The following is a 13,636-nucleotide window of genomic DNA, read 5'->3' as shown; positions in this document are numbered from 1 at the left end:
ATAACATCTGGCTTCGTAAACAAACAAAAATATGTGTGTTTACGTGGTTTAGTGGATGTGATATGAACAGGATCAAGAGACAACAATACTGACGGATTAAAAAGTTCACAAAAACAAAATTTGGTGGATTTTTATCTTTAAAATTGTTTCTCGTGAACAAGTTAGACCAACAACAGACAGGCTTGGGTCAATTAGTAATTATAAATGTGAAGGTGATTACAATTAATTATACTAATTTGAGAAACTGTAACTGAACTTTGAACATAAAAAAAATACATGTCGCTGTAATTTTAATTTGATGTTCAAGTTTAATTCAGTTATAATTACATCATGAAATTAGGACGATATGAAGGATTACTGAAATACTGACAATGGTTAAATAGGCGCTAACACACGTTCGAGTCACTCACATCTAATACTCGTACGTGAGTGAGTGAGTATGAGCGAGTTTGTCAATATGGGTGAGTAAATGAGTGAATGTCTTTGAGTAAGTGATTGAGCAGTGTTCAGTGTTGTCTGTGGCCTGTGGGTGACTGAGTGAGTGATATCAAACACTACCATATTTAAATCGAAAAACACAGCAATAAAATTTACTCTCACAAATTGTCTAAAATGATTCTGGACATTATTCTGTTCAGGAGTCAAAGTACGCTCCCCAACAGCCATTTTCATTAAGTATCCCCTTTAAATACTTCATTTTCTCTTAACAAATTGTGTTTTCTCAAATGGAATAACTCTTTAAGGGGGAACCATTGTGCGGATGGAAGAGTAACAGGACACAGAGCATGATAGTTAACTACAGATTGAATGAAGTGAAGATAGAAGCTATGGGGGTATTATTTCACTTGTTGCCGCTACACGTAGCACACGAATTTTATAGCTGCAATCAGTAGTTTTGACAATTCTAAGACACTTTTCTTCAGTGGCATTTCTGGCGCAAATTACGTTCAAGCTAGATATTTGACATTTTATTATGCATGTTCGTACGTGGCGGTACACACACAAAACATTGAAGGACTGTGGAACTCCTCATTAAGGTTAAGTTAGGTTAGGTTAGGGTTTTGTTTTTCCGATGGTTTTCTATGTGTTTTGAAAACTTTTTTACCTTGGTTTTTATAGCAAATCTAGATTCTGATATGGGAGGATGGCTAATATCAGAAACTATTGATTTGCGCCAGAAATTAAGGTCAAATGCGTTCATGACACAACAAAAACCATCGGAAAAACATAGTTTCAACTTCGATTTCTTATAGTGGTAACAAGTGAAATTAGGCTAGGATACAGACACATCTGGCAAGTTAGTAACGCTGTACCCTTACCGGAACACTCAGCATGTAAACTTTGGGACAAACCTTTAAACCATACACTTGAACACTATATTATGGATTGTAACACCTGGCTTATTGTATCATGAACTATGTAATTACTCTAATATTTCTTGTATATGAACCTCTGTCCTGTGTGGCAGTGAACAGTGATAGCACCCTGACTGAACTGCTCAGGTAAGGCAAAATTGGACCTTCAATCTTGCCAATGAAGTTGTTACACTAATACTAAAATGAGAGAGAGAGAGAGAGAGAGAGAGAACACCACAAAGACGAGTGAAAGTGAGGGGAAGGGGAGAGAAGGGAAAGGAAAGGGCAAGAACATATCATCACGGCTTGCATGGATAGGTAGACGGACAGAGAGAGAGACAGAGAGAGAAAGAAAGAGAGAGAGAGAGAGAGAGAGGAAATAAACAATGGAGGAAACAAAAAGAAGCAATAACCACCTGGTCTTGGTGGAGGGAATAACACATCTGATGATAAAAGAGGAGGAGGAAGATGAGTAAGATGAGGAGGTAAGAGAGAGAAATTGAGAAGAAAGAAGCAGACAAGAAACAGGAAGAGGAAGAAGGAAACAAAAATGAATCCGTAAAAGATCTTACTCAAGTAATAAAAAAAAACGAAAGAGGAGAAAGAAAAAACACCGATAAATTAAGGAAATGAAGATACAGAAAACGAACATAAAAATAAGTAAGTAAACATAGACTTAGAAAGAATAGATAGAAGATACGATAATTTACCTCTGTACGTATAGATGACACAACATAAGGGAGAATAAGCATAACAGAGGAAAATGAAAGGGAAGAAATATAAGAGGACAAGAAGGAAACAGAGGAGGAACCAGGAGATGAGATTAACCCTTGGGTACACCAGAGTGAGTTTGGAAAGTGTTAAAGAAATTATAAAAGAGAGAGAGAGAGAGAGAGAGAGAGAGAAGGCAGTTTACAGAGACGATTACATAATGTTGTAGTGAAGTATAATACCCAGTTAAGTGGATGAACTGTAAACTGGTCAGGGTGCTGGTGGTGGTGGGGAAGGAAGGAGGGAGGGAGGTGGTGAGGGAAGGAGGGAGGGAGGTGGTGGGGAGGTGGTTAGGTGGAAGAAGAGGGAGAGGAGGAGATGGTGGTTGAAAGGAAGAAGAAGAGGAGGTAGAGAGAAGAAAAAGAAGAATAAGAAAGAAGAAGAAGAAGAGAGAAGATAAGAGAGAAAACAGTTCACCTGAGACCATTAAACACACACTTAGGATTTCCACGAAGGACACTTAAGAAACCTTTAAACACTTACAACTTAACAACACACTTAAGAGAATTTTACAATCCACTTAGAATCTTTACAATCCTACTTATATTTTCTCTAGTAAGATTGGAGAAAGATTCACACTCCGAGGAAGATACGTGATTGGTGGATTGGTCAAATGGGTTCCTTACCTAACCTAACCTAACCTAACCTAACCTAATCTAACCTAACCTAGCCTGATGTAAGTTAGTCATTTGGGATTGGAAAGCCAGTCATAAGGGGTCCCAATCTTGATGGTTAGATTAGGGGGGGGGATTGGGCTGTGGGAGGGTACACACACACACACACACACACACACACACACACACACTCACATACGTACGTGCTAAAATATCTTGACCAAAATATATACTCTACTCTAATAGCCTTTGCACGAGTTGACAACCTTGAACAACCACAGCACCCGGAACAGCCTCTGTGTCTGTCTGTCTATATCTGCTGGTTGATCTCTGTCTTCTCCGTCTGCCTGTCTATCTGTGAATGTTTCTATCTCTTGTTTTTCTCCCTCTCTTTATCTATCTCTCTATGTTGCTCTTAATCTCTATTTGAGAGAGAGAGAGAGAGAGAAAACACAATAACAATAGTCATGAATGAATTAAACCAGACGATAACTTTGTAAACACCAGAAGATCGCTTTTTTCATCTCATTTATTTATTTTTTTTTTTTTTATTTTAGCACCGTATCCCCTTGACTTAATTTCTCTTTGTTTATTTATTCTAATATCTTCAACTGTAAGAATAAAAATAACTTATAAGACTAACGAACAAGAAAGACGGAATTGGAAAACGAAGGATAATGTTGCGGTTTGTGACACAGCAGGAACCACAAGAAGACGGATGTATGATAATTGGTAAAACAGGCAAGAGAGAGATCAACATTGTGTCTTCACTCACATGTTATTATCTTTCCACGAACAGACTAAAACATTTTTGCCATAGCTCCAGATTTTCAAAGCATCTTACGTCAAAACATTTTCCAACTAACGTGAGATATGAAAACGCCTCAAGCAAACTCACAAACTCACTCACACAACAGAATACAAACATAGATATTAAAAAAAAGACATCATAGTTTCCCTGTGACTCTACCGTAGCCAGAGAGACGATAAAAAACAGCAACTCCTTAATATACGAATCTTTCTGGGTGTAGAGACTGGCCGCCATTACGTTAATTTTCTCCCGTTCATCAAAATACTCCTAAAAAAACATATCATTCTTGCTACTTAATGTACAATACGTGGTTATATTTACTCACACACGAGAGTAATAAAACTACGCTTATATGTTTCGTAGTTTAATTTAGAGCTTAGTAGACCCGAGGATGATGATAGAGTGGAGGTTTTCCGAAAGTTCCAACAATTTTATGATCAGAAAGTCGCGCATCAGGTTAAAATCTGTTAAGAGAGTTTAATAATAATACTCTGCGACGGTTAATGGTCAATATACAATCATGAGAGACTATATATATATCATGTATAACAAGTACGGTGTTCCAACAATATTAACGACGTCAGGGATCTTGCTTTTCCCCGGTACTTATTGATAATAGACGAGGATCATTTAATGTTTTTACAAGAAGCAATTTCTAACTACTGCTCTTGTCGGTAACCGGATTTGTGGGTCACTAATGTATCGGCAATTTTATTTTTATTGTCTTCGATGAGGCGGTGTTTGTGTAGCGGCCATACTAGTTCTGGGTCACGAAATGGGGATAATATTTAAGATCTGGTTAGACCTTTTTCCCGCGACTGTTCCTGCATTTATTTATTTATTTATTTATTTATTTATTCTATTTATTTTTGTATAGTGAAAGAATGTATTAAATGTCAAGGGTATTCAACACACACAGTACACATGAAGCCAATTTAGTCGGCACTGTACTTGATTCTCTTCATGTCATCAACTGTAAAGGCAGAAGAAGAATCCAAGAAAAAGAAGAAAACATGAAGAAGAATCCAAGAAGACAGAAGAAGAAGAAGAAGAAGAAGAAGAAGAAGAAGAAGAAGAAGAAGAAGAAGAAGAAGAAGAAAAGTGAAAAAAATCAGTATAAGGATGAAATAAGATAAATAAATTGAGAGAGAGAGAGAGAGAGAGAGAGAGATAAACCAAGAATAAACTCCTTATAACTAATGACTTATATTTCAACATATACTTAACATACTTTTTTTGTTATAAGTAATACTGAAGTGAGATTTACTTTCACTTAGGGTGTATATATTGGATTAAGTGTGTGTGTGTGTGTGTGTGTGTGTGTGTGTGTGTGTGGGGCCAAGATCTCGTAATCCCAGAGTCCAAATTAGACGGCACTCAATTCGAACGACGATGTTGGGGAGGGGGAGGGTAAGCCAATTAATAGAAGGGGTAACCACGCCTGAAAGACGTCCTTGGTGTGTGGTTGTCACGACTTGGGGAGAAATGCACGTGTATGAGGGTAAGAAATAAGGTGATTGGTGTTTGGCCATCGTGTCGTCAGGTAATGTCTCCCTGCTCACTCACCTTTCACACCTGACTCATCCAGGTAATGAAATATGAATCTACAGGTAATCTCTCTCTCTCTCATGCAGGTTACAGTCTCCACCCACACACCCACTACACCTCCACCCACCCTCCCAAGCAACACTTCAACGCCCACACCTCCACTACGCTACGCCCACTACCCACCACACCCAGGTCAAGGAGGAAGGGTGTGTTGCCACGGATGAGATGATGACCTGTTCTACTGCCTGTATTGCATCTCCGGACCTGAAAGGGAAAGCACAGGTCACGAGGTACAGGTCTACAGGTCACGAGATACAGGTCATGAGGTACAGGTCCACGAGTCACGAGGTACAGGTCTACAGGTCACGAGATACAGGTCTACAGGTCAGGAGGTACAGGTCTACAGGTCAGGAGGTACAGGTCATGATGTACAGGTCACGAGGTACAGGTCTACAGGTCAGGAGGTACAGGTCTTGATGTACAGGTCATGAGGTACAGGTCTACAGGTCACGAGGTACAGGTCATGAGGTACAGGTCCACGAGTCACGAGGTACAGGTCTACAGGTCAGGAGGTACAGGTCCACAGGTCACTAGATACAGGTCCACAGGTCACTAGATACAGGTCAACAGGTCACGAGGTACAGGTCATCAGGTCACCAGCTCCAGGTCTTTCAGATACGCAAATTTTCGTTCAGATAAATATTTAAAATTAGACAAAGTTAGTTCCAAGATGGCGACGAAATCACCCCCAGACTCGACTCTAGTTAAGGGAGGTGGTGGGGGGGGCACAAAGATCCAAGATGGCGTCGATATCACACAATGTCTATACTAAAACAAATTACGTCATTTTCACCGGAATTAAATAGGAAAAAAAGATGGCCGACAAATTACACCTCGACTCTAATGTTAAAATTTGTAAGGTAAAATTTTCGTCTTAATTAGGTAGTGATTAGGATTAATTTTGGATTCATTGATTATTTTAATTAGATGCAGTGTTGTCTTGTGTACGTACAGGTAAATATATTAACATTATCTCTTAATTAGATATATTTTCTCAAGCTCAGGCAGAAACGTTTTGAATTCCACTTATTAATTACCTTCTCTCAGGCACAGGTTGGAACATTTTGAATTCTACTTTTATTAATTACCTTCTCTCAGGCACAGGTAGGAACATTTTGAATTCCACTTATTAATTACGTTCTCTCAAGCTCAGGTAGGAACATTTTGAATTCCACCGCCATTACAAACGTTCTCTCAGGCACAAAGGAGAGGAACATTAACTTTAGACATTACTGAGCAAGAAGGTACAGGTGTTACGTCAGATGGCCACTGCCTCACCTGCTAACCGACCCAGGCCACGGGGGGGGGGGGAGGAGAGTTATGTTAATAGCTCAAAGAGAGAAGGAGCGGGGAGGAGCTGGGGCAGGGGCGGGGAGGTGGGGAGAGGCGGGGAGGGGCAGGGAGAGGTGGGAAGAAAACGGGAGGAGCACTGGACCTTGTGTAATAGGGAAAGGGGTGAAAATTTGTTAAAGGAAGTCATCCATTTATGAGAGAGAGAGAGAGAGAGAGAGAGAGAGAGAGAGAGAGAGAGAGAGAGAACTAATACCCGTCATCATTCTCATAACCATATCGTTCACAAAATGTCCTTTCCACACACACACACACACACACACACACTAAGGTAGGTTAACGAACAGGTGTGCTTTAAGTAGGCAATGAACGGGAGAGGCGAGAGCAAGCACCCCTGCTAGACGCCTCAGATCGTATCGTCAAAACCAGTCTTAAAAAGCTTCCCGGGTCTCTCACTCTCTCTCTCTGTCTCTCCCGCATATAGGTCTGGAGGGTGTTGATTGGGTGATGGCTAGCGCGTACGTCACTCCTAAGAGCCCAATAACCAGTCTGGATTGTCGTGGTGTCCGCCAGCCCATTGGCCCCAAGACAGTGACAAGTGCGCCTCTCCTCACATCTCACCTGGTGGTCTTGTCTAGTACTACTATTATCATCATATACCCTGCGTCTGTGTGTGTTTATGGGGAGGGGGGTGGGGGAAGGGGCGTGATGAGAGGGGGAGAGGGTGAAGAGGGGGGAGAGGGAGGAGAGCGGGAGTCCATCTAACTGGTGTCTGTCTCCTATTTCATTTGATTTATCTACTTATTCATCTATTAATCCCTCGTTCATCATTCCCTGACGTCTTAAAAGCTACTTGTGGTATCTCACTTAACATAATGTATTGTGATTGTTGACTGCCAAGGTTGCTGTTGCCCTCTGGTGACTATTTTATGAGTTATTCTTCTGTGTTTCTATAGTGATATCCCGTCATCTATACAACCGATCTACTTGGTATTAGGTGTATAAGTCAAATACGTTTGTCTTTTGTTTCATGCAGCGTTTTGTTATTGTTTGGTGCTGGCCTCTGGTGGTGAGTTTGGGAATTAATTTACAGTATTATAGTCGATGCGATAGTAGTAGTGTTAGGTTAGGTGAGGTTAGGTTAGGTTGCGAGACACTGATAACGAGACACTGGTAACGAGACACTGGTAATGAGACATTGATAACGAAACACTAATAGCGAGACACTGATAACGAGACATTGGTAACGAGACACTGGTAACGATACATTGGTAACGAAACACTGGTAAAGATACATTGATAACGAGACATTAATGACGAGACATTGGTAACGATACATTGGTAAAGAGACATTGATAACGAGACACTTTTAACGAGACATTGAAAACGAGACATTAATAACGAGACATTGATAACGATACATTAATAACGAGACATTGGTAACGAGACATTGAAAACGTGACACTGATAACGAGACATTGATAACGAGACATTGATAACGAAACATTAATAAAGAGACATTGGTAACGAGACATTGATAACGACAAACTGATAACGAGACACTGATAACGAGACATTGATAACGAGACATTAATAACGAGACATTGGTAACGAGACATTGATAACGAGACAGTGATAACGAGACACTGATAGCGAGACATTGATAATGAGACATTGATAACGAAACATTAATATCGAGACACTGATAACGAGACACTGATAGCGAGACACTGATAACGAGACATTGGTAACGAGACATTGATAACGAGACAGTGATAACGAGACACTGATAGCGAGACATTGGTAACGAGATATTGATAACGAGACATTGGTAACGATATATTGACAACGAGACATTGGTAACGAGATATTGATAACGAGACATTAATAACGAGACATTGATAACGATACCCTTCACGCCTTCGCTTTCCTCCCTGGTCACTCAGGTCTTCAGGGCGCTTATTATTGTTCTACTTTCTCCCTTGTGCCTCATTCACTAACTGTTGCATTATATCTCCCACCCTCCCTCCCTCCCTCCCTCCCTCTCTCTCTCTCTCTCTTACTCCCTTCTCCCTTTGTTTTATGTCTATTCCTCAATCTCTCTCTCCTTTCCAATCTTCCTTGATTTACTTATTTTTCTATCTCCCTATTTTCTCTTAATACCATGAAGATAAATATACAAGAACCTTTAAACTACAACAATAATAACAGTAATAATAATAATAACAATAATAACAATAATAATAATAATAATAATAATAATAATAATAATAATAATAATAATAATAATAATAATAATAATAATATCCTTTATACAAATACAAAAACAAAGAAAAGCCGAAAAAGGATAAAAAACGATAGAATATACATATGTATGAAAGTAGATTGATATACATGGTGTAAAACCTTTTAAATAAGTAATAATATAAAAATAGACCCGATAAGTAAGAATTAAGGAGTTTATAATTAACATAAATATGAAATAAGATCTGATTGTGTGTTGGAGCATTCAAACGTATATAAAAACAAATGAACATCAAATAACAATAAGTACCACAACACAACACAATCATTCAAACGTATATAAAAACAAATGAACATCAACTAACAATAAGTACCACAACACAATCATTCAAACGTATATAAAAACAAAAACAAATGAACATCAAATAACAAACACCACAAAGCAACACCATCGCTCAAACGTATATAAAACAAATGAACATCAAATAACAATAAGTACCACAACACAACACAATCATTCAAACGTATATAAAAACAAATGAACATCAAATAACAATAAGTACCACAACACAATCATTCAAACGTATATAAAAACAAATGAACATCAAATAACAATAAGTACCACAACACAACACAATCATTCAAACGTATATAAAAACAAATGAACATCAACTAACAATAAGTACCACAACACAATCATTCAAACGTATATAAAAACAAAAACAAATGAACATCAAATAACAAACACCACAAAGCAACACCATCGCTCAAACGGAACATTGAAACGTATAAAAAAAAATAAAAACAAATGAACATCTAAAAACAATAAATACCACAACACGACAAACATAAAACACCAACCCATTAATAATAACAATAAACACCTCAATCACTAAAGGAATTACAACACACACGAACTATTAAGAGATGATACGATCGAACTCTTACAGGATGCGATCGAATCCTTTCACAACCCGTTATTATTGAGATTCATACCACGACGCTTAGGGTTATGGAGTCAGCATTCAACACTACTCCACCATACGTAATCAACTAGCTATTAATTGGCGATGATCTTGTATGCAGAGAAAGGCGCCATTAAAAGGAGTTATTTTAAGAGTTCGTTGTCAGGTACATGAATATTTTAAAAAAGAGTCGCCGTGTTTAGTTGTGGTGATGCGCTCATTGTCAACTGGGCAGATAGATAGATAGATAGATAGATAGATAGATAGATAGATAGATAGATAGATAGATAGATAGATAGATAGATAGGAGAGGGAGGGGGGGAGGGAGGGAGGGAAGGAAGGAGGGAAGAAGGGAGGGATCATGAGTGAGGTGAGAGAGTGACTGGCAGGAGTGAGAGGCTCTCAGAGGGTCATGAGAGACTCCTCTCTTCCTGACTCACTCTCCCCTCCCTCTCTTCCCCCCTCTCTCCCTCCCCCCCTCCCTCTCTCCCCCTCTCCCCTCCCTCTCTTGCCTTTCTCATTGTTGACATTTCCTGTGTGATCATTAAGATAAGTCAAGACTGTCTCCTGTTCTCACACTCCCCAGATCGTGACCAACACAACTGGCTTAAGTGTCTGGGTGGAGAGGCAGAGCTGAGTCCATCCCCCTTCCCTTCCCTTCCCTTCCTCTCTCTATTATTACCCTGCTCAGCCTTCCTCTCTCCACCCCTTCCTTTTTGTCTCTATCTACAGTAGGTCTCCTGTACCTTCACTCACACACTCACACACCCTCACTCATACCCCTTCCATCTCCTTCACACTGTGCCCTTCCCCCATTTCTCTCCCCTCCCTCCCCCACACACACACACACATCACTTAACAGATCTTACACCCTAATAACTGTCGTCAGCTAACCTAACCAGGTGATTTGCTCCCAGCTGACTCCAAGGTAAAGAATGACAGCTGCAGTTAAAACACGTGTTAGTGGAGTGAGTGGTATAATTTTCCTGTCTGTCTGTCTGTCTTTCTTTCTCCTTCGTTTAGTGCAACAATATTGTGTGTGTGTGTGTGTGAAAACGACTGTGTGTGTGCCTGTGTGTGTGTGTGTGTGTGTGTGTGTGTGTGTAGCCTAAACAAAGACAAAACTTGGTAAAATAAAAAAATAAAAAGAAAATGACTGAATAAGGAAAAAAAACAATAAAGAAAAGAACTAAAAAAGACAAGAAAATAATTAAATAAAATTATATATAATAAAATAAGCCAACCATGACCAAATTACACCTTGAAGACACTCACTACTACCCTAATTAATGCAGTAATTGGTATAATTAGTAGAGTTAATGAACCGTAGTTAGTGACGGAGGTTAGTGAGAGAGAAAATATATACAGTGTGTGTGTGTGTGTGTGTGTGTGTGTGTGTGTGTGTGTGTGTGTATGTGTGTGTATTTACAAGTGGGCAGGGAGAATCAAGAGGACATCATTCACATTCTGTTCTGATCAGTTTACAATCACCTCCCCTTGTACCTCTCCCCCTATGGCCCGACAGGTAAGCACATGGCCATTCAGCTAATTGTTTACATTACGGTTCATTGGCTCACGAGTAGACCAATCAGGAACCAGTTTTCTACTCATTGTTTTTTCATTGGCTTAAATGGAATCATCATTGAGAGAGAAGGAGAATTTAAAGTGGTTAGGTTAAGTTAGGTTTGGTTAGGTTAAGTTAGGTTTGGTTAGGTTAAGTTAGGTTAAGTTAGGTTTGGTTAGGTTAAGTTAGGTTTGGTTAGGTTAAGTTAGGTTTGGTTAGGTTAAGTTAGGTTTGGTTAGGTTAAGTTAGGTTTGGTTAAGTTAAGTTAGGTTTGGTTAGGTTAAGTTAGGTTTGAGTTAAGTTAAGTTGGGTTTGGTTAGGTTAAGTTAGGTTTGGTTAGGTTAAGTTAGGTTTGGTTAGGTTAAGTTAGGTTTGGTTAGGTTAAGTTGGTTTGGATTGGAAGTTAAGTTAGGTTTGGTTGGGTTAAGTTAGGTTTTAGTTGGGTTTGGTTAAGTTAAGTTGGGTTTGGTTAGGTTCAAGTTGGGTTTGGTTAAGTTAGGTTTGGTTAGGTTAAGTTAGGTTTGGTTAGGTTAAGTTAGGTTTGGTTAGGTTAAGTTAGGTTTGGTTAGGTTAGGTTGGGTTGGGGCCTTTGATGAATGGGGGCCCCTTTCATTAACCACTATCAATCCATCAATTGCTTCATCTACAGGAGACAGGTAGATTAATTAAACAACATATAAGTCACATTCTTTCTCAGGTATGCTAGTTAGTTCACTTAATTACTCAGGGGAATAGAATTTTCTTCTGGTAACACTGATGACGCAAACGGGTTCTGGTACTAGTGAGATGCATGAGAGAGAGAGAGAGAGAGAGAGGTCAACTCACCGCCCTAATTAGTTACCTGAGACACTTGGGCTGACCTAATTAGAGCCAGAATTTAAGGCAATTGCTCCAGGTTTTTTTTGCCCTCAAGTTGAAATAAATGACCTGAAAAACTCAACGAAGAAACAGGTCGGGATTAATCTGAATACTTGTGTTGTGTCTCAAGGTGGGGCAGGTGAGGTGGACAGGTGGGGAGGAGGTGGGTGAGACAGGTGAGGAAGGTGGGCAGGTGAGGGCAGGTGGGGCAGGTGAGGGGTGGGGAGGTGGGACAGGTGGGGAGGAGGTGGGTGGAGAGAGGAGGTGAGGTGGGAGGTGAAGGTGAGAGGGTGGGCAGGTGGGGAAGGCAGGGTGGGGGGTGGGGCAGGTGAGGGAAGGTGAGGTGGGGCAGGTGGGAGGTGGGCAGGTGGGAAGGTGGGGAGGCACGGGTGAGGAGGTGGGGGTGAGGCAGGTGAGGAGGTGAGGCAGGTGAGGAAGGTGAGGTGAGGAAGGTTGAGGTGAAGGTGAGGAAGGTGGGGCAGGTGGGGCAGCAGGTGGGGAGGTGGGAGTGGGGTGAGGGAGGAGGTGGAGGAAGGAGGTGGGGAGGTGAAGAGCAGGTGGGGGCAGGTGTGGTGTGACAGGTGGAAGGTGAGAGACAGGTGGGGAATATAAAGTCGGTGCAGCGAAGAATGACAAAAATGATTCCGGGACTTAGAAACCTTCCACATCAGGATAGGGTTAAAGAAACTTAACTTGCATTCCCTAGAAAGACGAAGAGTGCGGGGAGATATGATAGAAGTATTTAAGTGGGTGAAAGGAATCAATAAAGGGGATATAGATAAAGTTCTTATAATATCCGAGCAGGATAGGACTCGAGCAACGGATTTAAGTTGGATAAGTTTAGGTTTAGGAGGGAGATAGGAAGAAACTGGTTCACAAATAGGGTGGTGGACGAGTGGAACAAGCTTAGCAACTTTGTAGTAAGTGCTGGAACTCTGGAAAGTTTCAAAAGGAGGCTGGATAGATTCATGGATGATAGAGAGTGGTAGTAACTCTCGACAGGAGCTGCCATGCACAGGCCAACCGGTCTATTGCAGACTCCTTATTTTCTTATGTTCTTATGTTCTTATGAATATGATGAGTTACCTGTAAATTACTCTGGGTTAATAAGGATTTTTATTTATTTATTTAATTATTTATTTTTGCACGAGAGGGCAGGAAGAAGAGGGCTTCATTTTTGGTTCATTCAAGTAAACGTTTCTGCTTGATACGTTTGCGAGTCAGTTTATGATATCAGGTGAAATGTTTACGAGTCATTTAACCTCATCTCAAATGTTTATGAGTCAATTAACCTCATGCCAAATGTTTACGAGTCAACTCAACATCATTTGCTACTTCGACGTCTCGTGTCTGAACTGTTAACGAAACAGTTCACGGCGTCAGGCTCATGTGGCCAGCAGGTTGTCAACAGGTAACACAGACAGGCTTAAGACTCATCTACATATCTTCTATTTTTTGTATGAATATTTTTAAACCTGTTGTTGGGTCTTAGCGCAAGTTGACTGACTGTGTGTGTGTGTGTGTGTGTGTGTGTGTGTGTGTGCATTTCCGTGTGG

This window comes from Homarus americanus, unplaced genomic scaffold (assembly GCF_018991925.1).
Source record: "Homarus americanus isolate GMGI-L3 unplaced genomic scaffold, GMGI_Hamer_2.0 scaffold18083, whole genome shotgun sequence".
NCBI classification, from domain to species: domain Eukaryota; kingdom Metazoa; phylum Arthropoda; class Malacostraca; order Decapoda; family Nephropidae; genus Homarus; species Homarus americanus.
Note: the sequence above shows the minus strand (reverse complement) of the source record.